This window comes from Urocitellus parryii, chromosome X (genome assembly GCF_045843805.1).
Source record: "Urocitellus parryii isolate mUroPar1 chromosome X, mUroPar1.hap1, whole genome shotgun sequence".
NCBI lineage: Eukaryota > Metazoa > Chordata > Mammalia > Rodentia > Sciuridae > Urocitellus > Urocitellus parryii.
The window spans coordinates 99,810,636-99,837,895 of record NC_135547.1 but is presented as its reverse complement, the minus strand read 5'-3'; positions in this window follow the sequence as shown (position 1 = coordinate 99,837,895).

The following is a 27,260-nucleotide window of genomic DNA, read 5'->3' as shown; positions in this document are numbered from 1 at the left end:
TCAGCCCAACTAGAGACTCTGTTGGTCCCTGAAACCTTTTATGGGAATGTATGTTATTTTCCAGTTACAGAAATTTGTCAATTTCTTCTACAGAAGCTTGTAATCTCTTGTCCTTTTTTCTGTCTGTTTGTGATACTGCAGGTTCTCTGGTGCTAAAACAAGCTGCTGAGTTTCTTTTATTCTCTGTGGCTATCTAGTTTCCCATCAGCAGTCTGTATCAGGCAAGACAGCTTAGTCCCCTGAGCAACCCCATGAAAATCTGGAATGTTGGCCATACATTCCATTGATCTTTCTGTCTATAGGGAGAAGCCATGAGTTGGGTGCTTTCTGCTGATCACACGAAGCTACACCATCTTGGTGAGTTTACAAAGTCTCTGGTGCTGCAACAAGCCATTGAAATCTCTTTTGTTCTCAGCAGTCCCCAGGCAACCAAAGTATGTCAGTTCCCTGTCAATACATGGAAGTAGAGGAGATAGAAACAACTTCTTTGAACAGACCCCCAAAATGCTAGAACATATGACATATATTCCCATCTTCTCTTCTCCTCTCAAATGAGAAGCCATGGGTTGGAATTTTTCTCCAAATGGTGTTGAGATGTGCTAGCTTAGGGAGGAGCTAATTAATGAAATGAAACACTTTTTTCTTATCATTTCAGTGCAATCATTCTTGGCTTTGGCTTATAAGGGATACTGCCACTTCTGATTTCTACAGTCTCACAAAGGATTTTTGGATCATGCATTACTATTAAGTCAGTTGACTCTGATGTAATGAAATCTGGGGCTTTGTATTGTTTCATATTGCAAATATCATACTGAAAGTAAAATCTATATCTTCTTTTTATGAGGGGTACTGGGGATTGAACTCAGGAGCACTTGACCACTGAGTCACATCCCCAACCCTATTTTGTATTTTATTTAGAGTCAGGGTCTCATTGAGTTGCTTAGGGCCTCACTTTTGCTGAGGCTGGCTTTGGACTTGTGATCCTCCTGCCTCAGCCTCTCAAGCCACTGGGATTACAGGTATGCACCACTGTGCCTGGATATACTATATATCTTCTTAAAGTCAACTATTTCATATAAGTTCTAAGATCTAATTATACAAGTGATATCTTACCTTATTATAGTCCACAGGATTAAGGCAGGACTCTTAAGATCTGTATTATAGTTCTCCCCCTAAAACTTAATGTCTTAAGAAAAACAACCATTTTATTTGCTCATTATTTTGTGGGTCAGCTGGTCAGTTTTCTATCTGAGCTGAATTGGTTGGAGATGATAGTTCAGGATGACCTCATTGATATGTTTGGACCCTCAGCTGAAATGTCTGAGATGCATAGATGACTAGGTCATATTATCTTTCATTCTCCAACAGACTACCTCATTCTACTTCACATGTTGGCAAAAGAGTTCACAGCAGCTATTCAAGGAAGCCCCAGTGCACAGCACTTTTCAAGTTTCTAATAGAGTCATGTTTATTAATGTCCCACTGACCAAAGCAATTCACATGGCCAAGACCAAATTCAAGGGGTGGAGAAATGGACTCCATCTTTTGATGGGAGGAGTTGTAAATATTTCATGACCATTTTTTGCAAGCTACTGAAAAACCCTAACTAATGGCATATTTATGATCAGCCATATTTCATTCGGTGAAATCTTCACACACCAAATTTTGGGTAGTCCCTTGAACTTTGTTTAAACACGATTTGATTGCTATTAATCATTCACACATAAATTATCTGGCAGCAGAGTTTCTGAATTGAAATAGCAAGATAATCACCTTGCTTTTCAAATTGTTTTTGACTGGGGAAGACTTGGCCTCATGATTCATTGAAAATTATCAATAGCAGTTCTATGTGTAAAGGTTTGTCATTCGATTTTATCACACTGATATTTCTTGCCATCTTCTTGACATTAAGACAAACACTTCAAACCACAACAACCAAGAGAGGATAGTAGTAAGAAATTCTGTTTAGAAGAGATGAAATAGTTTCACATAATTGCACTGGTGGTGACAAACAACTTTAAAAAAGTAACTATTAAGAGGATGATGTAGTGCCAACCATAACAAGGAAATCACAAAAAGCATTGAAAACTCTTGGAGCAAAAAGTTTCTCTACTCTTAGATGGTAAGAATAGGTTTGTGGGAAGGTCTTTTGAGGCCAAAAACTATCTTAGGGGCACTAAGAATCTATAAACAATACTAACTGACTCACCTGCATCCTGAACTGTGACTGAGTAAAAGGCCCTTATGTTCAGTGAAGAAAGAATCATGAGACTGTGTGTACTTGGATATATATTTGTGTAGATATATAATAATAGTTAACATTTGTTAAATAATTATGATTTTCTAGGCAGTGATCTAAGTGCTTTACGAAAATGAACTCATTTAATCTTTTTAATACCCTATGAGATAAAATGCTGCTATTATAAGATAAAGAAACTGAGGCACAGAGAAGTTAATTATTTGCCCCAAATTTACACAGGTAAAAAAATAGCAGAGCAGGAATTTGAACACAGGAAGTCTGGCTTGAAATTCTATTCTTGTAACCATTATGTCTTTACATGTGTGTGTTTATAAATCTGGATAAACACATGCAAAGAGTCAGAAATCATTATTTCTCTGTGGTGAAATTACATATGATTTTATCTTTGTTTCTTTATTTAGCTTTATTTCCTAATTTCCCATAATGTGTAGTTCTACTTGTATAATATCATGAAAGAATTTTAAAAATCAGTTAACTGCCTCATCCCATACTCTGTCTTACCTCAAAGAAAAAAATCTTTTAGATCTTAGGAGGTGGAGTGATGTTATCAATAACCCACACTTTTGTCTTCCTTCTGCTCTGCCAAGCTCTGTGTGTTGGCATTTTGCCATCATGTTTGTAGAACCAGAACTGGAAGATGCTTGCCACAGCTCCAAGCATCACAACCTTATTCCAGGACAAGAAGGAAGCAGTGTTGGGGACCAAACATACCAAATGTCTTTTTATCAGAGAACCCCTCTAAGAGACTTTTCATTTATATTGTCAGTTCAAAGAAGATCACATGTATATTCCAAATATAAATGGAAGATTGAGTGGGTGGTTTCCAGTTCCTATAGTGGAACAGCAAGGAAGAAGGGCTCAGGAATGACCATTGGGTCAGCCAACATCAGGGAGTCTGCCACATCCATGAGTTGTAGGAAATACATTCCCTTTCCTGAAGTGACTCAATAAATGGCTCATAAAGAAAAGACAGCCAGCACCCTTGTAAAGGATTCAAGAGATCTAGATTCTACTTCTATCTATCTCTGAGACTAATTTGCTTTGAGACTGGAGAAATCACATACTTTCTCTCTGTGGGTCTCAGTTTATTAGACTATAAAATGAGGGAACAGTACTAGTTGATCATAAAGGTACCTCACCTTGTAATGCCTGATAATACTAGAAATCAATAGACTCTGTGAATATTTATATTGGGCAGCAAGGCTGTAATAAATAATACTCACCAAAATGCTTCTAATCACCCACATAGAGAGGAAAGGAAGAAGGCCTATACATGCCCCAGAAAGAACTGGCCCTACGGACATAAACCCTCTGTCCCAAAGCAACAAGCAGCACTTTATTTGAGTCACAAGTGAACCTTAAGTTTCACGAAACTAATATCAGTGCCAAGCTTCTGAATTTCTGGAAGTGACAATCCTGCTTAAGAACAACATGCCTGTTATAAGAGGCAAATAGTCTTTCCTTTCACAAGCTACATTCCCTTTAAAGATATCATTTCTAATATGGTGTTTCTCTCTAATTGAGTGCATTTCTCTCTCTTCTTCCCCCACCGCCCTTCTCTTTCTCTCTCCCTCCTTGTGTTTGTGTGTGACTTGCCTTTTGTAGTGGATCCTAGGTTTAGGTTGCTGGGCTCTTATTCCACAAAAACATGCATTGGAGAAAAGATACCCTCTTCAACGAATGGTGCTGGGAAAACTGGAAATCCATATGCAACAAAATGGAATTAAACCCCTATCTCTCACCATGCACAAAACTCAAAGTAGATCAAGGACCTAAGAATTAAACCAGAGACTCTGTGTCCAATAGAAGAAAAAGTAGACCCTAATCTTCATTGTGTGAGATTAGGCCCCAATTTCCTTAATAAGATTCCACCCTCAGCTTCATTTTTACAGCATGCAGGCTAGAAAACTAACTGCATTTCCTATATTCCTTGGAAACTTGGATTCTGAATGTGACTTTGAGGTTCTGCTAATTAGATATACTCCTATGAATTCTGGAAAACAGGAGCTAGGCAGAGGTCATGGTCCTGCCTTTGGGGTATTTTTCTGCTGGCAAGAGCATTTGTAGAAATGTGAGGTTCACATGTCTATGATCCATGTTTCTAGGGTTTTTTTTTAGGTGGGGGGTGTCCTGAGGATTGAATTCAGGGGCACTCAACCACTGAGTCAGATCCCCAGCCCTATTTGGTATTTTACTTAGACACAGGGTCTCACTGCATTGCTTAGCACTTTGCTGTTGTTAAGGCTGGCTTTGTGATCCTCCTGCCTCAGCCTTCTGAGCCATTGAGATTACAGGCATGTGCCACTGCACCTGGTACATTTAGGTTTTGAGTAGCATTGGCAGCAATGGGTTCAGAGATAGTGGCACCTTCTTGATTCTGTTCTCCTGGTCCACGGATCACAGCCATTTTGCTTTGATTTTGAACTCAATATTCTGGTGGTGGGCTCAAAGGTAGTACTACTCCAGTGGTCAGTACTGCATAGTTCCCTGAGTACATGGGAGTACAGATTAGAAGCCACTTCTTCAGGCATTCTAATAACAATGTAAGCCCCCAATCTTCTGTGTTACATTTCTTCTTGTGAATAATTCAGAGGTTTCTCCTTCTGCAATGACTCCTAACTATTACTTCTTCGAAAGTAACTCTCAGTAAAGCATACAAGCTTATGCCAAAATAAACAAGGCTCTCTTAGATGTGAACAGTAACCAGAATTTTCCTTCTCTACCTGCCTTCGCTCTGCCATTCGTTTTTCCCCTCCCATCTTTCTAGTGATGATGCAACACCAGGATACACCTTGACATAATCACAAAGGCATGGAATCCAAACTGCTATAATTCAGTCCCCAGCACTCCCCTCCCATATCCACCCCACTCCCCTCCCTCCCTCCACTCCACCAACTCTACCATGCTTACTGCATCTTTAGCCAAACAGACCCTGAAGCAAACTGGAAGGCCTACAGGGAGAAGCAAGGAATCTCTATGGGGATCATTTGTTTTGAGTCTCCAGAAAAGGGGGACAGTTTAAAAGGAAGATTTTGCTGAGGAGGAATTTTATGGGTTAGAATTTGTTGCAAAATTAGGAAATCAGGACTCTCATCTTCTTGCATTGTTAATTTCTTTTGCACAGGTTTTACTGACTGCTGGTTAGACAGAGTTTCTCTGGAGCTCAAGAGGTACAGTGGGCATGAGCCAATACTTTGATTTGGAGATATTTTGTGACTCCTGAATTCTAGTGCAAAAAGCCAAATATTCACATTTGATTTCCATCTGTGAACTTTTTTTCCCTGTCAGTCTACATATCTCAGTAAATAAATGCAATTCAGTATGTACGTCTAAGATGGAGATTCCATCAAGGCAAGTGGTGTATTTCTATATGCCACAGAAATATGCATGGCACAAGGACCCATGGTAGGTAGGCTGGGAAGCTTTTCAATGAATGGCAGAGGTTCTTCCTCACTATGAGGACACACAGGGGTGAGATAACTTAGGAGGAAGTCCTTTTAATATTTGAAACCAAAATGCCTCTGGGTAAGTTATTTCCATCAGACCTCTCCCTTCAAAGATATTCCACTTTGTGATAAATGGTTTCTAGAGAGGATTTTGTGAATTAATGAAAGAGCTAAAATATCCCATTAGGCTGGAGCTGTAAAAAATGTTGCTCTTGTCTACTATGTTTTTAAAGATCTATAAAGAAAGGAAGATTATATGAACTATTTGGGGGATTCTAGAAATAGTTATCAGAGATTTTGTTTTAAAGAAGACCTTGATAGTGTGAGGTAATTGATATGCTTATATACTGTTGGTGAAAGTGTAAATTGGGACAAGATTTCTGGAGGGCAATCTGACAATATGTATCACAATTTTAAATGGGCATTTTTTGATTCAGAAATTTAAGTTGTAGACATTTACCCTAAGGAAAGACTCAGGCAGCTAGGAGAGGACATATGTCCAAGGATGTTCACTGAAGGAATCTTTTATATAATATAAAAAGTGGAAAAAACAAAAGATCTGTTAGTAGAGGATTAGTTTAATAAAATATGATGGAACTTTCAATGCAATATTGTGCTAGGCTTGGGAGATTTATGTGTTTAACATAGAAAGATACCTATAGCAAACTGGGTATTAATAAAAGCTAATTAGGGAGGGTTTTGTATATTTTGAACAATTTGTATATTGTGCTACCATTTATATGTGGCTCTTGACAGATGCTTAGTTATATTTAGTGAATTCATTTACGTAAAATTATTTTTTTATATTTACATATTCATTATACATTCAGAAAGGATACATGCCTATCTGTTAACAATGGTTATTTTTTATCCTTGAGTGGGGTTGAAGCCTGAGGCCATAGTAGAGATTATAAAAACAACTTTTACTTTCTAATTGTTCTTCTGCATCATTTGAATTTTAAAAGAAATGTGTTATGTCATTTAAAATATATTTCTATTTTGAAACAATACAGAGCTTTCAAATTTTGTATCAGAAAAGGCACCCAGAATGAGCTAGAGTTCCTACAAACCAAATAGAAAAAGGAAAATAATCCAACAGGAGAATGGGCAAACGATATGAACAGGCTCTTCACAGAAATACCCTGAAAAGGGCAAGAAACACATTTGAAAATGTGAAAGTAAAATAATGAGGTACCATTTCTTAGCCACCAGACTGGCAAAACTTCAAGTGTGACAATACCCTGGGTTTTAAAAAATGTAAGAAAATGGATACTCAGTCACTGTGAATAAGTACAAGCACTTTGGAGAACACCTGGTGTTATGAAATCTGTGCCAACAATTGCACTAAGTTTCCACCTTAGACTGTCACTCCTCTGAAAAGAAGAGATATGCATTAAGTGTCATATGAGGCTGCTTTGATTTATTATTCTCACAGAGCATTACTGTGATTTTTATGGAGGAAGCTCTCCCCCTTGAAGCCAGAAAAGGAATGGGGGAAGCAGCCTAGAGAGACGGAAGAAACCAAGTAAGGATGGATTTCAGGCCAAGGCCAGGTGGCCCCAAGTGATGCAAAGGTGGAATTCTGCATTCCTTTTCTTGCAGCAGTCCTTAGATAAAGACCCCTTGGGAAGGTATAAATGATATAAAGCATTTCTTTCTATGATTGCTGACACCACCATGTCTGCACACTAGCAACCCATGAACAATCTCCAGAGTGTTCATTGTAAGCCATTAGACACAAAAACCCATAAGGTGGATAAGAGCACATGGAATTGGTTGGTGAGTTCCTAGGGGATCTGGATGAAGTATCAATAGCACACACTATAGGTGCCAAAATACACTGAAAGGATATTGAATAGATTCATTGAGAGGTAGGAAATGGAACAAAACCTCATCATACTAAAACAATTTATTTTATTTTTAAAAGATGAAGGCAATATGAATATAATAAATATGAATAATAGCTAATTCCAAGTTGTAAAAACATTGATGAAAACAGGATCCTTATATATATCTACACTAGGCATCAAACATACCCTAGTTTGGCTGGTGCAGAGGCAAAGGGAAATTTCTTGACTTAGTTAGCAATGGAAACCAGGGCATTTTCTGACCATGAACTCCATATGGGCCTTGAGTCTCCAGCACCAGCACAAAAGCCAGCATATAGCAGGTGCATAATAAAGAGTGACTGAAGAAAGGAGCTTTGGGACTCCTTCAAAGATTGTTACAGGCCTCCTCCCAACATTATACTTTGCTGAAGACCATGTCTTAGGTTTGACAATGAAACTTGGCAAATATTTCAGAGTGGTAAAGGAGTGGACACGTTCAAACACACTTGGAGAACACCCTTTGAAATACCCAGAGCATGGGGAACAGCAGTTTAGGAGGGTAGTTTGTTAGTGGCTGGCACACCTCACAGGCAGGAATGGGTTAATAGTGAGCTTTTTTTTGGAGAATAATGGAAGATTCTCTAACATTGGATTGTGGTGTTGGTTGTGCAAGTATAAATATGCTAAAGTTTATAGACTTACTCACTGAAAACAGATGAATTTTATGCTATGAAGGTGATACCTCAATCAAGCTATTTATTAAAATTTAAATAATTTGTTCTTAAGAAGACCTTAGTAAGTAGCAGGACTAGATCCAGGGGGAACCTGTGGCTTCTGAGAAGAGCCATCTGTGCTTTTGTCTTGTAATGCACTATGACTTTCTATGGACCAAATTCTGAATAGTTGTTAATATATCGTTAAAACAACTGGCATGCCCCGTCAGTTACAGATATGCTGGGACATTACTGATCCTTACAGCTCTTGGGGCAGATGCCTGGGGCCTGGGATACAGAGATCTTCTCTCAATTGCCTCCGGCCAAAAGCCTCTTCCTCTATTTACCCCAAAGTGTCAAAGGAATATTACAAATTTACTTTGGGCCTTGTGATGTGAAAAGGACTAGAAAGCCCTGCTGTAGAGAATCACCATATCTGTCGACCTTTTCTGTACAAGTATTTCTTAATGAGAACCTGGGTCTTGCCCAGGCATGAATGGTACATGACTTCTGCTCTTGGCAGATTTGGGGCTTTATTAAACCAAAGGAAGTAGGGCTGAGCAGCTAGGAGAGGGCGCCCTGGGTAAATGTGAGGGCAGCCAGAACCAACCATGGGAATTGACTTGGATGCTTCCTTTACCCCTGCAGAGAATTATGTTTATTCACCTGGAAAGCAGAAACTGTTGCTAACTGGAGCAGAAAAGTAATTTCCATTTGGATGTGGCAAAAGAAGACCAGAGCATCAAGAAGAGGAACCTTCATATAAAAGAGACAGGGTCACTTTTGCCTTCATTTTCAAAGACAGAAATGACAGTCCAGGAGCAACTCCAAAGGTTCTGGAAGCTACCTTGGAGGTACTGGAGATGTAGTGGAGATTCAGAATATTTTAGACCCATTTCAATCAGATTTTAAGAGCCCCTTACTAGGTTCTGTAAGCTTGCCTTACTTCTGTGACTTTTCTGTCTTTGGGGAACTTTGGAAAAATACTTCCCTCTTAGATGATTGCAATTATTATAGATGAAGAATGTTTCTAGAGATAGGCTAAAATTCATCACCACGAGTCCTTTCTAGTGTCTTAATTTGGGTACTCTAGAAGCTACTTTGAGACAATGACTTGAGGGAAAGTACTTTATCTGGATGGATGGTGAAGGAAACTCAGGAAGGGGTACAAATAGGCAAGGCCAGGATGTTATCAAGTGAGTCACCACTTTGTATGGCAGGAGCCAACCCCGCTGGGTACACCTAGAGAAAGTGCAGAGCACACATCTCAAAACTATGCCAGCTAAGAGGCAAGGAATCTCCTCCTAATTTCCCAGTAGTGGAGAGCCCCTCCCAGAGGGCATTAATTCCCTCAATATTCTGGACCCATTATACAGGTGGGCAAAGTAGGGCCTGGGGGACAGAAAAAGTGTCAAGGGAAAGTAGGGGCAAGTTGGGCCTGTGTGTGCTGATACAGTAAGGGAGGAGATATGGGTGGACGCAAACAGCCTCTGTTATACATGCCTAAGATGTTCTTGTGTCCAGGGCACTTGCTGTCTCCTCTCTAAAAAGTCACAGAAGGTGTGTTTCCAACAACCACTTCTTTTCAGAGCAGGGACCTAGCTAGGTACCATGGACTTCTGGACCAGCCCAGGATGAAACTTAAAGCTCCAGAGGCTGCTATTAGTATGCTATTAGCTGTTCTGAGAACTTCATTTGCGATTTATTCAGAGAAAGACTAAGGAGGGAGGATTACTCCACTAGCCTGTTGGAGACTTAGTCATCCACATCCATGTGCTGTCTGAGGTCACCTGTGTCTCTGACAACAGAAGTCAAAGCCTCCAGTCACAGCCATCAGATCTGATTTATAGACCCTTTTGTCTCTAAGATGGAGGGGACTTGAGGGCCAAAGAAAGTGAGTTACTTTGAGCTTTTAGACAATGTTTCTCAGTTGTCATGATAGTGGGAATTTTAGTCCTTGCCATCCCATCCCCACATACACATTTCAACAAGGTAGTATAGCATTATGGGTAAAAATGGGGGTGTGTATGCACTCTGGGGTTAAACTGCCAGATTCAAACACCACTAGGCTTCCTACCTAGGCAAATCTCTTAACTCGTTTGTGACTTGGTTTCTCTCTCACAGTGTTAATTCAGAGGACTAGTGTAAGGATGGAATTATAAAAAACATCCAGAAGGCTCTAAGAGCAAGTAGCAAACTCCTAACAAATATTAACTTTAAAAAAATCTGCTTATGGAGGAATGAAAACACTGGAATGGGGAGACGCACCCAAGGTCAGTGTCTTAGTCCATTTTCTATTGCTGTAACTGAGTACCTGAGATTGGGTAATTTATAAAGAATAGAGATTTATTTGGCTCACTGTTCTAAGACTGAGAAGACCAAGAATATGGTGTTAGCATCTGGTGAGGGACTTCTAGCTGCATCACAACATGGTGGAGGCATCATGTGGTAAGAGAGAGCATGCATGGTAGCTCCAATCTCTCTTCCTATTCTTATAAAGCCATACTGTCTTGTGGCACTACACTCTCCTGACCTCATCTAATCCTAATTACTTTACAAATCTCTATCTCAAAACACCATCAACAAGGCCAGGCATAGTGGCACATGCCTGTAATCCCAGCAATTTGGGAGGCTAAGTTAGGAGGATTGTGAATTCAAAGCCGGTCTCAGCAATTTAGAGAGGCCCTAAGCAGCTTAGTGAGACCCTGTATCAAAATAAAACATAAAAAGGGCTGGGGATGTGGCTCAGTATTAAGCACCCCTGGGTTCAATCCCCAGTACCTCTGCCCAAAATTACCATCAACATATGAATTTTGGGATTAAGGTTCCATCACATGAAATTTTGGGGGACACATTCAAACCGTAGTAATCACAAAGTGAATTGGATTTACATCAGAAAAAAATTGTGCCTGGCAGGCCCTGCCCAACCTCTAAACCAGCCATTTCTCCACACATTTGGAGTCAATTGACATTTGGATTCTCATGGCTAACCCCAATCCTTGTAACAGCTCCAGTTATAGAGGCTGGGATTTCAGTTTCAACTTCCCTGCATATGTGGGTCCTGGTTCTCAGTCTGACTCTCTCAGACTCACCTCCACATGCTCCAATTCCTATGCCTCAGCTTTTCCTATGGTGTCCATTCCTTTCCTTTTGTGCATTCAGCCATTGCCTGCCACCAGCTAGGTACTTGGGTAGGGTGCATTGTCTTCAGTAGTCTGCCTAGCAAGTGAGTATGAAGATCAATGTCATTATCTCTTCCAAACTAACATCCTGCCAGTGGCTGCTCCTCACTGCCAGGCCCTTGGTGTATATCCTATTTGCTTGGACTTCCATGCCCAACCCATGCTGTCTCAGCTACCTTATCCTAATTATTGGGTATTTGTTTAAAGAAAAGAAGTGACTGTAATATCTGATGCCAGACTTGACCTCTAGAGCAAAGTTTCTCTACCAGCACCTGCAACTGGGCCTGTGCACCCAGAATCCACTTCAGTCTCAAGGGTGGGTCTGCACCAGTCCCTCCTCATCTCACCATTCTGGTAGGTGATAGGGCTCTTAGCCCAGGAGATTCCCCAGCCCACAGTGACTGCAACATACTCATTTATTTTCCACCTATGATAAACAAAATACATCTGCCTTTGAAGCCCAATCTTAGATTCAGAAACCATTTCATCCAGTCAGACACTTCTGATCCTGAAGCCATAAAATGTGCAGATTAAGTTCAAACTAGCACAATTCTTGAAATTCTGTAACATGTCTGTTCATATTCACCATTAATTTTTTTCATCACCAATTCTAGGTAGCAGAGCTACCAAAATTAATAAGTCACATCAGTTATCTCCTGATGGAAAAAGCAGATGTGTAAGCAAATACCTATTATATGAGGTTATAAATGCTAAGATAAAAGTATCATTAAAATGCTATGGGAATGTCAATAAAGGAGGAATTAATCCTATGGGAAAAGGTCAAAGAAAGCCTCAAAACAGATGATGTCTGAACTAAATTTGAAAGGTGAGTGGAACATGTCAGATGGAGAAGGGGAGAAAGGGCATTTTATTTTCATTTCTCCTTCCTTTTCAACCTGAGGTCTGGAGAGTTCTGTTATTTCTATCTCTCCATTGCAAATATTGCCTTCATCAGTCCATCACTGCTACTTCTTTTTTTTCTCCCTTTTTCTTTCAATGCAGAATTCCCCAGATAAATTCCCTGGCTCCAAAGGCACTGTCCTGAAGAAGTATAAGCTATATCTTCTACAGTTCTCAATATCCTCAGGAATTTGGTGTCAGGAACCCTGAGGCTACTAAACTCTGTGGCTACCCAAGTCATTTCAATAAAATGGTGTAGTATTTGCATATAACCCAAGCAATCTTCCCACATACTTTAAATCATTCCTAGACTGCTTACAATACCTAAATCAATACAAATGCTACATGGTTATTGCGCTGTAGTTTTGAGAAATGACCAAAACAATTGGTACATATTTAGTGTAGATGCAATTCTTTTTTTTTTTTAAAAGAGAGAGTGAGAGAGGAGAGAGAGAGAGAGAGAGAATTTTTAATATTTATTTTTTAGTTCTCGGCGGACACAACATCTTTGTTGGTATGTGGTGCTGAGGATCGAACCCGGGCCGCACGCATGCCAGGCGAGCGCGCTACCGCTTGAGCCACGTCCCCAGCCCTGGATGCAATTCTTTCGGAATATTTCCTATCCACCATTGTTGGAATTCATGGATGGAGAACACACATATACCAAGGGCTAACTCTATTCCCTGTATTCATATAATGCATTGTGTTGTTTTATGCATATGTCTTTTTCATTTACATAAATGGTATTATGCTAAATGTCCTTCTTCATCTTATATTGTTCACTCAAGACTGCTTTGAAAGATCCAAGCATGGTGGTGTATGCACACTTTGGCTTTTTCTTCTAACTGCAGCATAGTGCTCTATGGTGTCCATGCACTTCATTTTTCTCATTATTTCTGCTAATAATAGATTCCTAGGTTGCTTCTAACTCTCTCCTCTCATAAAGAATATCTTCTTATGTCCCTTTGTAGACATGCACATGAGTTTTTCTCAGCTGTAATCCAGGGGTAAGATTGCTACGTCATGGGGCATCACGTACTTAATTCCATAAGATATTGCCAAAATGCTTTCAAAATACATGCCTTCAGCCAAGATTTATTGAACACCAACCACATTCCAAGCTCTATTCTAGTCATAGGAGATTTAGCAGTGAACAAAGTCCCTGCTCTCACTGAACTTGCAGTTGACTGCCATGACTAATAAATTCATGAGAGGCCTGAGTGAAGTGAGAGAGGAAGCCATATATTGCTCCAGGAGGGAAAAACACTGCAGAGAGAAGAGCAAGGCCTGGAGGTGGGAACAGAAGGGGTGGGTGTTAGGGGTTTGGAAGCCACGGATTTCAATGAGATGCGAGTGATGGGGAAATGCTGAGCAGAATGCCAGACACCATGTTGGATTTCAATTCTGACAGATTATTACTACCCTTGGAGCACTGTGATTAGATTGGAGGTTTGGAAAGGTCTTTTTTATTGCAGAAGGAAGGGTGGATGGGGGCAGTAGAGGGGCGTGGATTAGGGTAGTAAGGTTTTAGCTGTCATTTAGACAGCCCTAGAAGTGTGTGTGTGTGTGTGTGTGTGTGTGTGTGTGTATGTGTGTATTTTCTGAACAACCCTGTTGACATGGTTTTGGAACTAGCAATCAAGCTGATGTTTCTCATCCATCTTGATCACCAGAGGTACTACACCAAGAGTATGGTCCTTACAGCAAAGGAATTCCCCTCAAGGGCTGAGGAGGTACTCAGAAAATAAGCTGGCCCAAAGCGCATCCTTTGCTCTTTGGGAGTTTAGAGTGAATAGCATCTTGGCAGGATGTTCTAACTAAATGCCCAAATGATCAGCTAATTATTTGGGTCTGAACACAGCTGAACAAATCCACCTTCCCAAGTCACTGCCAGAGGTTTGAGCAACTTCATTCTGGCTGGATTTCAGCACCACACACCAAGGATCAGGAGGGACTGAGCCAGGAGGGACATTTTTCACTTTCCTGCTTCCTTGTAATACTACAGAACAATCAGTTTTCTAACCTACAGATTTGATGGGGGTTGTAGAAAATATGAAGAGATATTCAGCCTCACTAGAAAGCAGTACGATGTAATTATAAACAGAAATGAGAAGCCATTTTTCATGTACCAGGTTGGCAAACATCAAAGGGATTGATAATGTTCAGTGTTGGGGAGAGTGAGAGGGAAATGGACAGTGTTGTACACCATAGTGGGAGTTTTAATTGGCAAAGACATTTTGGAGGGCAATTTGGCAGCTTCTAGAATCATTTAAAATGGTCAGAGCCTTTGGCCCAGTAAGCCCTCTTTCAAGCCAAACTCTAGAAATTCTATTCCATAGATGCACTTATGCATGCATCCATGGTATGTGTCTGTATGTATATATATATATATATATATATATATATATATATATATATATATATAGAGAGAGAGAGAGAGAGAGAGAGAGAGATGTATATACGTACACACACACACACACACACACACACACATATATATATCTATATATGGAAAATGCAATTGATATAAATATCCATCTGTAGAGGAATGGTTAAATAAATTAGGATGTGTGAACAATTTAGTCTTTGGTGTGTGCTAACAGGGAAAGACATAATAAAATGGATGTAATAATTTGAATAATATATAGGATAGAATCCCATCAATATACCTTAAAAAGGAAATCTACATATGTTCATTTAGGTGTGTAAATACTTTTCAAGAAGGTCTGAAAGAACACAATTCAACTGTTAACTCCAACTCTTCCCTGGGGAGGGAAGTAGAAAAGGGCAAGAGTGATTTGAAAGGTTTTCTCTACCAACTTCTAATCTAGCGCTCACGTATTATATGAGCATTTAAAGGTGCTTTTATAATACAAACAGAACTGAAAGGACTGTATGGCATTTGTATTTAATGCACTTCATCTTCATCCTCACCACCACCATTATCATGATCATCCGTTCAAACCCTTGAGCCTTTTCTCCTCCTTGGCACATGAAAATCCCTGAATCCTAAGCACGCTCTTACTGTGGCTGATAGCTCTGTCAGCTGTTAATTATTCATGCTAATGGAAGAGGCTGGAGGCACACATAATGCAAAATCAAGAAGAGTAAATCTTTCAGAATCCGCTCTCCTCTCCTCTTGGATCCCCTGGGAACCCCTTGCCTACTGTAGGTATTTACTCAGCAATAAATATTGATTGGTATGGATTGATATTTGTCTCTCTAATTTCAAGTCATCCACATCCTCAGACTCAAAATCATATCCCTGGCTAGTGACTTCCTCAAATCTATACTGACCTGGTCTTGCTCGTGGGGGTGTCTGGGCTTGCCGTGAGGACTGTCAGGTCCTGGTCACTATCCATCAATGGACTATTCCTTCTGTGGATAAAATAGAGATGATGGGAATCCTTGCTGTGATTTGTTTGTTTTTACATAAACAGAACTGGTAGCTTTGCCTCTCTAGTGGATTTTCAGCCAACTTATGCTCATATGGCACAAACAAATTAAAACAAGAATTTCACATCCATTGGAAAGGCTAGAACAAAAAAAAAAAGACTGACAACTGCAGATATTGATGACGATATGGAGCAATCAGAACACATCTATTGCTAGTTGGAGTGTGAAATGTACAAACACTTTGGAAAATAGGCAATTTCTTATTATCATACATCTAATCCTATTATCCAGCAATTCCATTCCCAGAAATTCCATTTACTCAAGAAAAATGAAAATATAGCTTCATAACGAGACTTACACATGAACATTGAGAGCAGCTTTATTTGCGATAACCACAAACAAATGTCCATCCATATGCAAATGAATTAATAAATTGCAGTATATAAGCATACTGGTGTATGTACAACAATTTAAAAGAATAAATTGACAATTCATGTAACAACATGGATGCACACCAAAAAATGTTTCGTTGAGCAAAAAAAGTCAGATACAAAAATATGTACTACACAATTTCACTTTTATGAAGTTCTGGACCAGAAAAACTATTCTATGGTGATAGAAGTCAGAAAATGGTTGCTTATGGAGCTGGAGGGCATTGATTAGACTATAAAGGATCATGTAAAATCTTTCTCACAGGTATGGGAGCTAGAAGTCCAAGATCAAGGTGTTGACAGAGTTGAATTCCACTGAGGCCTCTATACTTGGCTTGCAGATGGCCATCATCTCACTGTGCCCTCATATTGTCATCCCTTTCTGTGTCCTAATCTCTTTTTATAAGGACACCTGTCATATTGGAGTGCACCCAAGGTAATGTTCTCTTTTTAACTTCATTACTTCTTTAAAGGCCCTATCTTCAAGTACAGTTACATTCTAAGGTACTGGGCTAACATAGAAAGTCGTTGTTGTTGGGGGTGGGGGAGGAATCCAGCCCATAACAATAACTGTGCATCTTGTTATATGTAAATTACTTCTCCTTAAAAATAAATAGTAACAGGGAAGTAATTCCCCCATATTCTTGCATGTAGAGGGAAGCTGGACATTGGAAACAGTGGGAGATCTGTCATTAGATGTTAATGTAACAGTGAGATGGTTAAAATATCATAACAGGCAGCATTTAGTGAGTGGAGTACTTTTCATGGAATAACTAATTTAGTCTGAAAAGATTATATGAAGTATAGGTACCATTACTATGCTAATTTTTAGATGAGGAAACTAGGCTACAAAGGAGCTAAGTAGTTGACTTAAGGTCACACAACTCTAAAGTGATCAAGCCACAGGCTGAGTCCAAGCAGGCTGTGCCCAGAGCCTACACAATCACATCTCCATTCAGCCCCACTGGTTAGAGAATATTTCACTGATAGTTGGTTACTAGGAAGGCAGATGTGTGCAGAAATCATGAGCTACTCTTTAAAAAATTTTTGTAGTTGTAGACAGACACAATACCTTTATTTTATTTATTTATTTTTATGTGGTGCTGAGGATGGAACCCTGTGCCTCACACATGCTAAGCAAGTGCTCTACCATTGAGCCACAACCCCAGCCCTCATGGGCTACTCTTTTTTTTTTTAAGATATAGATTTAGTTATATTTTATCATTTGTCCTTAAACATGGGCTACTCTTAAATGAAAACAAAGGAACTCCAGGTCAAAGGAGAAGTTGGCTGATAACTGTGTTGCTTGGCACATAGTAGGTTATCAATATTATTTGTTAGTGCACTTGACAGGTGTCTCTGCATGTGCAGGTCTCCTTCTAAGAGAATCTGTCAAACCCATAATCCAGAAGTCCCTAAACATCCATGTGTTAACTTTCCATTAAATATAACATGCATAAATAAATGTTCAAAAACACCCCATGCCTCTTTCTTGATACCATTCATACTACCAAGGGTAACTATATCCTTACTTTTAGCAGCACAGATTTTTTTCTCTCTCTATGTTACTTTTCCAGACCAGCTATAACAAACAAGGTGGGTGTTTAAATCACCACAAATTGGGTAGCTTAAGATAATACAAATTTATTATAGTTCTAGAGGTTAGAAGTCCCAAAGTCAAGGATATGATTCCACTGAACCCTATAGGAGAGAATCTTTTACTGCCTCTTTCTAGCTTCTGGTGGTTTTCTAGAAATTCTTGGTGTTCCTTAGCTTTGAACTGCAACTCTTCAATCTTTGCTTTTATGATCATATGCCATTCTCCCTGTGTGTCTATACCTCTGTGGCTCTTTTCTTATTAGAACACTAGTCATATTGGATTAAGGTTCTACCCTACTTCAGTATGACTTCACTGTAAGTAGTTATATCTGCAATCCCCCTATTTCCAATGAAGTTCACTTTCTCAGGTACTGAGGGCTAGAACTTCGCCATGTCTTTTTGGGGAGGAATAACATTCAACCCATAACACCACCCAAATGATAAAAAAATGAAAGCATACACTATGACAATTTCTGTAGCTGAGCCTCTTTCACTCAATGTAAGGTTTATGAAATTCCTTCACATTGTGCTACCTAGCTGTGTTGCTTTTAAATCACTTTGGATAATACTCCATTTTGGGAAGATACCATCATTTTTCTATTGCAATATTGAACATTTGGGTAATTTTCTGTTTGAAGCCAATGTAAATATTACTGTTATGGATGTCCAAGAATATGCATTTTGGTGAAATTCTGTGTACATTTCTGTTGTATATATGTGGGAGTGGACTCATACCCCAAAGGCATCAGCCTAAGTAGAATCAGACAAATAGCATTCCAAAGGGTTTTTGCCAACTTACCCTCCCATCTGCTGTATATGAGAGTCCTAGTTCCTCCCCCTCTAGCACTTGGTATTTCCTTCCTCCCTCCCTCCCTCCCTCCCTCCCTCCCTCTCTTCCTTCCTTCCTTCCTTCCTTCCTTCCTTCCTTTCTTCCTTCTTTTTCCTACTTTAGCTATCCTGGAGTGAATGTGTTGACGTCACATCATGCTGTGTTTAAATGTGCTTCTTTTTGTTTTACATTGAAGCTTCCCATCTCTCTCTGCTGATCTTATACACTTCCTGGTCTCTTCATCATTCATTACCACAATTAGCATCTCTAAATCCATTCCTTACACTTGGATGCTCTGATCTATAAGAAAACCAATGTCTTTCTCCATTTATCATCCTCTTACAGAAAAAATTTCACTTGCAGCAACTTTGAACTGCCTCTGAACTCACTCATGCTGCAGAAGGATCCATGCTTGTTTGTTGATTATTTTGTTTTTCATGCCTTAAGAGCACAACTGGAACAAATATGAAGTTGGAGAGTAAGATGCTTGCCATAACAAATCTATAGGGTCTGTAGTGCATGCAAATCTACTATAACAAACACTCCCACTTGCTCAATGGGTGTTTTATTTACTGTATGATTGGTAAAATGCATTTCACAGTGAAGTTATGTTGGAGGGTCAGTTCAAATAGAGATAAAGCAACTCTTGAACATAGTGGATGCAACTGAGGAGGCAGTCATTCCTTGCCAAAAGTCACTTAAGGGAAGAATCGGGTCTTACATACTGGAAGATAGGACCAGCCCCTAGTCTTCCTCCCACCTGCATTCTCTGTTCAGGAGGTAGCAAGCTTCAGTCCATTCTGATTTTACAAGGAGGCAAGATGGTAGGTATCCTGGAAAGACATGAGATTGTGGGGAAAGGAGGGCTCAGTTCAACCTCTATGCTGTCACTCATTGGCTCTGTGAGATTGGGGCAGGGAACTGGACAGATGGCACTCTGGAGGAAGCAGGTGTCTCAGTGAGAGACCAGAAGCTTGTCCTATGTGGGTCATAGCACGTTGTCTCCTGGTACACTCTGGACTTGGTCTTTTTTTTTTTGCCTCCTCAAATGTAAAGACTCTTTGAAGAAACCAGTTTGTCTGTTATACTGTGTACTGGGTTGGAGATTTCAAGGGGTGCCACCCCTTTGTTGCCATCAAGATGCTACATCTCAGCCTAGTTCTTCCCTCATCTTCAAGTGTCCACTCTCAGAACTGATAGAGAAGAAAGGGCAATTGCCTTCCAACCCTCAGATTGAAATCTGTAATGGTTCCAAACTGGCTTTGAAAGAATTAGACTCTTAATATTCAGCATTTATTAAAAGTCCTAGTGCATTGGTATGATACAGATTATAAATATATCATAACCTGGCCATATAATGACCTTTTATTGAACATTTATCAAGAACCATAAAGGGAATTCAGAAGCCATCCATACTCATCATCATCAGAGGATTGACAAATGAGGAGTTCCAAGCTTTAAGCAAATGGAATAGAGACTTTATTCAACAGATATCAATGTTGGACCATGACTGTAACATATAGTTACAATATTCAAGCCATTTTCTTTTTGTATGGCTTTGTTGTCTGGAAACAGGGGGTTTCTGTGACTTATGTTGGCAGAATTTCCACCAAGAATTGTGTTCTTATATTTATCTTCCAAAGGGCAGAATAACTTCATCCAGCAGAAAAGTTTCTTGTGAATCTGGATAGCCATGGCTTCTTCAGGGAGGAGAGCATAAGCACAGTTCATGGTTTTTGTCTGAGATGTGAGGCCCAGATGGGTTAGTGAAGGGGTAGACTAAGGAAAGAAGAAACTACTAGAACAAATTTCATACAGCATTAGAGAACACTTAGGCTTACCTGTGGTTACTTTCAAATCTATACACATTTGGTAGTCACCTAGGGGCCTTCCTCAAAGGAAGGGAATTATTGAGGACCGTTGTTATATTGTGGTCAATATGATAAGGTGAAGGATCGACAAATGGATGATATTTCAGCCTACAGACTGAGCACAGCCCACCTAAGATTCAAGACAAGCTCACCACCTGATATCAGCAGAAAAAGAGCCAGCTACTGCACAGGTGGTACTTCTCAAATTCTCAAGATCTCAACATTCAAGTTGCCAGAAATCTGTGCCACTTTTCTTATTGAAATTTTTCTATAATTTGCTCAATGATTAGGACATAAACTAAGTTGTAAGAATATACATTTTCCCCCATGGGAATAACTAGAGCTATTTTCATTTGAATAAATGCTATCAAGAAGCATTACTGGGCTGAGGATGTAGCTCAGCTGTAGAGTGCTTGCCTAGCATATATGAAGCCCTTGGTTTCATCCCCAGAACCACAAAAAAAGGTGTTTCTTCTTTCTTAAAACTTCAAGTGACAAGAGTTTGGTCTACTCTTCTACACAACTACCAATAGGATTCCATAGCAATCCAGAACAACCCCTCCATTTTCTGAGCTTTCCATTGTTCTAAGAACTTTTGGAGGGTGACATTGTTCCCAATTATTCACCTTCTCCTTATATCTACATCCTTTCCATATGACCTTGCACTGTCTCCCCTCTCTATTGACATTCAATTTGTCCATGTAACTTGCTATAGCCAATAGGATATTTATGGAGGTGATTCAAACAAAGGCGTGAAGTGGGCTTATGCTGTTGGACTTTCCCTTTCATATTGTCCCATTGCCATGGGAAAAGGTCCCACTCCCCACATCAAATGTGTGGTAACTGCTGCCTATTTATCCTGACCCCATAATGAAATCATGTGCAGCAGACCTAATTGTCCCCTTATAGCTTGGGGCCATGCCCTACCAGACCTGCACCTTGAAGATGAGCTGAGTTCAGCGGATCCACAGACACCCATAGACCCACAAACACTCGATTCAATTGTTATTTTGTTTGCCATTGTATTTGTGATAATAGCTTACTATTTTTATAACTCTTCAAGCATATTTCATTTAGCTCAATAATGCTGCAAGTGGATACCACTATTATTTCCACTTTAAAGCTTTGGAAACTGATTAATTGAGAAATTAATTAATTTACTTAGGTTCACATATGTAGGAAATGTCAGAATAGTAATTCAAACACAGGTGTGTGGGATTCTAAAGCTTGTGCTATAAGCAGCCATGTTTTCCTCTTGGAGTGCAAACCTGTAGGATGTAGGGCAAGAAGAAACCATCTACTTTTTCCAGTTCCTTCACAACTTAAATGTCAGCCTACTGGCATTCCTGGTTCTGTATCACTAGACATTTTGATTTTGATATCTTTTTTCTTGTTGTTGATGTTGGTGGTGGTGTTCTTGTTGTTATTGTTTGTTTCTTTTCTTTTTGTGTGTGTATGATGGTGGTTCTGAGGATTGAACCCAGGGCCTTGTGCATACTAAGCAAGCACTCTACTAACTAAGCTAGATCCTCAGCCCCCAATTTGATATCTTTATAATTTGAACTTATTTCTATTCTCATGAGCAGCAGATGACAGCAACTTAAAGTGTCTTTTTTCCCCAAAATTTTCAGAAAATTCCTTGGTGATATATTTGCTTATAGAACATGAGCCAGGTACTTCCTGAGAGGTGCAGGAGCTCAGAAATTTACACTGTCTGGCATTCAAGGGTCAATCTGGAGAGAGGACAAAGAACTTTTTTTTCTTAATTCAAATCAGTGGAGAACTAGAATTTTATAATGTTCCCATTTCACATTTATTTTCCAGGAAGACTGGTAGATATGAAGCTATTTGGCTTTACTTATACTGGCTTAGATGTGGGTTTTAGAAACAAGTGACTAAGTCCAATAACTAAGTGGCCTTGAGCAAGTTACTTAAACATTTTGTGCCTTTTTTTGCCTCAAAAAGGAGATACTAATACTATCTAATCTGGGGTTTTATGCGGCTAAAATGAGATAATGCATATGAAGAACTTACTTAACACAATATCTGATTTTTATATGCTTTTATCTACAAGTGACAGAGATCCTGAGTCAAAATGGTTTCAACAACTAGGAAGACTATTATCTGACATATTCCAGTAAGGGAAGAGAGCTCAAGGTATGACCCAGTTGGGACTCTGACCAGGGTCTATCTGCCATTCCTTTGACTTGACCTTCCTTGGGCTGGCTTCCATGGAAGCAAGATGGCTGCTGGCAGCAACTAGGGCAGGAGATTGCTTTTCTATAGCCAGTAAAAGAGAAGACAATCCACTCCCAAATATGGAAATAAGTTTCTTTCCTTCAATTTCTTTGGGCTAACCTGGGTTATTGCCTTCCCCTTGAATCAATAACTGTTACCAGGGCTGTGGTTGTGGCTCAGAGGTAGAGCACTTACCTACCATGTGTAAGGGACTAGGATCGATCCTCAGCACCACATTAAAAAAATAAAGATATTGTGTCCACCTATAACTAAAAAATAAATATTAAAAATTTTTAATTAAAAAATTTAAATACTAAAAAATTTAAAAGTTAACTGTTACCAAAGGAGTACCCCATAGTGTCTGACTTTATAATGGAACTTTGAACCAGTCACAGGAAAAGAAGAATGGATCATGGCAACTGAGTCACATGAGTCAGGATTCATCTTTGTCAGTGGGGTAGGGGTTGCCTTCTCCTAAATTACATGAGCTAGATGAGGAAGAAGCAATTACTTGAATAACATCAAGATCTTGTTAGAAAAGAGAACAGAGGAAATAGATTTGGAAAAGACATTCAACAGTGATGACCACAGTTGGCCGAAAGTAAATATTCAAAACTTGCCAACTTATTTTGCTGTTCTATTTTTGCAACCATAGTTTTTTTTTTAACAAGTATGGTGTTATATGATAAGACAACTAATGTCTGGCCTTTAGCCACCCAAAAAGACAAATTTGGGAACTCAGGGATGACAGATCATTTGCATTGAAAGCTACCCTTCCTTCTTCTTTTACTGGAAATTAATCTACCTGAAAAACAAATTCCAAAGACCAATGAAGACTTGGAAGGTCTAAGTTCAATTCTTCATGTCATTGTCACCTTGAAAAGATAAAGTGGACAATGCACAGCAACTATCCCCCTCCTTTGGCCAAGGAGTATTTTGCTTACTTCAACAATTTCTGTGTAAAATCCTGGCACTCTGTGGTTGATAGCTATTGTTTTTCACCTTTCTCTCTTTTCCACCTAACAGAAACTCTTTTGCCAGTGGCAAACCTGTTCTGTGGGATTTGGATGAGGCTGGCCTCATACATATGTACATGGGCATGCATACAAGCCAGGTTGACCAACCAGAATACAGCATCCCTTCCTTTAGAGAAAGTAATTAGTTTCAGGATGGGCACATGACTCAAACCCAGTCAATCATCTGTTCTTCTTGAATATTTGAACCTTGAGCTGAATGAACAAGTATCAAAGAAGCCACAGCTGGAATCTTTATATAGCCAGTGCCTAGCAAATATACTTTCTGCATTCCTATTATTTATGCCCAGAGCTGGCTTGGCTTCTGTTGGTTCTACATTCTGATCGCCTTGATTATTCAGTTCTCTGAGTATTCCAAGATTATCTAATAACTGGTATGGATTGAATTGTCTCCCCACTCCCACAGTCTAATATGTTAAAGCCCCAATGCCCAATGTGACTATATTTAGAGATAGCCCTTTTAGGGGTTAATTAATGCTAATAAGGTCATAAGGGTGAGGTTTCGATCTGATAGGACTAGTGGCTTTATAAAAGGAAGAACAAAGACAGAGCTCCATCCATATGCACAAACCAAGGAAAGCCATGTGAGGACAGAGCAAGATAAGAAGGCAGCCATCTGCAAGCCAGGAAGAGAGCACTCACCACAACCTGACCATACTAGCATCCTGATCTCAGAAGAACAGCTTCCAGAATTGTTAGAAAATTAATTTATGTTGCTTAATTTACCCAGTCTTTTTATTGTTGTTGTTGTAACAGCCTAAACAGACTAAGAACAATGCTATTTTCCCTCTTAAGATAGCCAGTGTCAATGTCTATTACTTCCAAGTAAGTTCTCAGCTTGAGGTAGCAAAGCAGCTGGTGAAGATGTTGGAGGGGTGGGGTGGGGGGCTCCTTCTTGTAGCTTTCCTCATGATCCTATAAGAAAGTTTGTTTCATATAGAAGCAAAAAGGGAAAGACTCTTCCTAATGTGACCAACAAACTCAAATGTCTGAGAAACAATCAGAGGCTTATTGGGACTGAAAAGTCCCCATGTTACACCCCAAGCTGAATTTAGAGCCCACTAAGGCAGGGAGAAAGGAAGCACCTGGGGAATAAAATCAGTCCCAGAAAGAGATCCATGGAAAAGCACAAATTCTTGGCTCCTTACAAATATCTCCAGGTGAGTTCTCTTTGCCTGACAAAGATAATAATTGTTCTCATTGTATTAAGCCATTCACCTAAATTGAATGGTAGCTTTGAACTTGGAAGCAAGAGGCAGATTAACCAGGCTTCACAACTAGCCTGTTGTTTTTTATTGCCCAAATGCAGAGGCCAAAATGGAAGCTGTTAGACTAAGAATAAAGGGTTACCAGATGCACATTGAGACCAATTATGAAAAAAAGGAAGCCATAAGGCTGGGTTCCAAGTTCAAGCACTATAACTCAATAAGACCTGCAGGTTTGATTAGAGTCACCCCTAGGTCATGTGGAGACCATGTGCAAGCATTCTATTTTGGAGGGCAGCAGGGGCTATGTATATAAACAATTCAATTTTTTAAGCATGCTACAAAATTTGTGGGTTTATGTAAGCTATTGTGACTTATCAGTGAAGATTCAGAAGCATGCTACAAAATTTGTGGGTTTATGTAAGCTATTGTGACTTATCAGTGAAGATTCAGAATGACAGGTATCAAAGAAATACTTAAATATTTGTTTACTACCCAATCAGTGCTCATGATGATTCTTCATAGTATCCTGGCACTATGTCTTCTTATTCAGGTCCAGGAGCATCTCTCTGTATTCTTTATTGCCAAACATGTCATTACTGGATAATTTCTTATCCCTCTTTGGAAGAAAAAGGAAGTAATGCTATTATTACTCATGATACCATGGCTCTTTGGAATCTATTTATATTGAAATGTTATAGATCTTCTTGCTTGTTCGTTCCCTCATACCACTTATTTTGTTTATTCAGAGCTGGTTACTCTCCCATGATGCTGAATCATCCAGAGTGTCACCCATGAACACTGGCTTCCAATGACTGTCTCAAAGGTTATTACTGTGTTTCATTGATGATGGTCACAAATACAAATCTTACTGAATATGTGAGAAAATGCAAACAATAATACATTTTGTGGTTATGTCACCTTTACTGTTTAGGATGTTATAGCTTAAATATAGAACAATACATCTTCCACTTATGTTTCCCCTGAACCTCTGTAGGCTGTCGTCACTGCATTTCTAGAATTTGACCTCTTATGATGTTGACCTTGCCCCTGCTTTTCCACACAACATTGTCAGTATGGGAGACAGGATGGGGCTCACGGGTTGTTAGAGAAGAGAAGTCTCATCTGGGAAAGGAGTGTCCAACTCTTGTCCGGCGTGGCTTGAGAGCAGCCCATCATGTTTATAGAACATGATGTTATATAAATGGGAGGAAAGAAGAGGACATCAATCAGAGAGGTCCATTGTCATTGTGGAGTCCTTCCAGGCAACAGGCACACTTACCTCAGGAGAACAAGTGATATGGAAACAGTGAAAGAGGTAGGGTGACAGTTCTGGGTGCCAACTGTAGGAAGCACATGGCACAAATGTAGCACAGCAGTCAGGACAAGGATAAGTGATAGTTTGCCAAATTGCCTTCTGGAACCCAGGCTCAGGACAATCCTATAGGAAAGAGCCTTATGGTTCTTTGAAGATCTGTTCAATCCCTCCTGGATTTCTAATCCCTGAGCCAGGTGTGGGCATAGCTCCTTATATCCCAGTCACATCTGCATCAGGGTTTCTTAAATTTTCTGTACTATGAACTCTCTAACAGACTAGTGATGCCTATGAATGAACTCCCTCTCAGAATCATTTTATGCAAATAAAGTACACTTGAAATGCACATAGCAAACATTATAAAATAATTCATGATATAGAAATCTATGCACTTCTTTATTAATGCTGGGTTTGGGGTATAGGTAGCCGAAGAGTGAATCAAAGGGGATAAACAGGGACCAGGGTCCATGAAGGTCCTGGTCTGTGCACAGGGAGTCCCATCCATGAGGATGGTGCTGCTAGCTCTGGCAGTTCCAAGACACTTGAAGCGGACGTAGAAAATGCTGAGGTAAGTGTATCTAGAGGCCAGGACCCATATGGGACCAGGTTGAGGGGAAAGAAAGCCATGCCCTGATGGTGCTACGAGATCAATTTGGGCATTAAAGGGGTATTGAGAAAATTTCTAGGAAGATTCCAAAGCCCAGGACCCCTCGGGACATGAAGATCAGAGCAAGGGACTTGTTTGCCAAGTCTAATGCCCACATTGGTGTTGTTGCCAGTTGTTTTGTTGAAAAATCCAAGGGCTGGCAACTCATGGATACTGTTAATGACACAGCATTGCTCAAGTGTCCCAAAAGGTTGGAAGGCAGAAGTCTGTGATTGTTCACTTTCTAGGCAATGCACAGGCCCCAGCCACTGTCCTGGAAGGCAGAGGCCTGCTAAATGAATGCATCTTCTAGAAGAAAATGGTATCTTATGCCTTGTTTAGGGAAGAACTTCAAGGACAATGGTC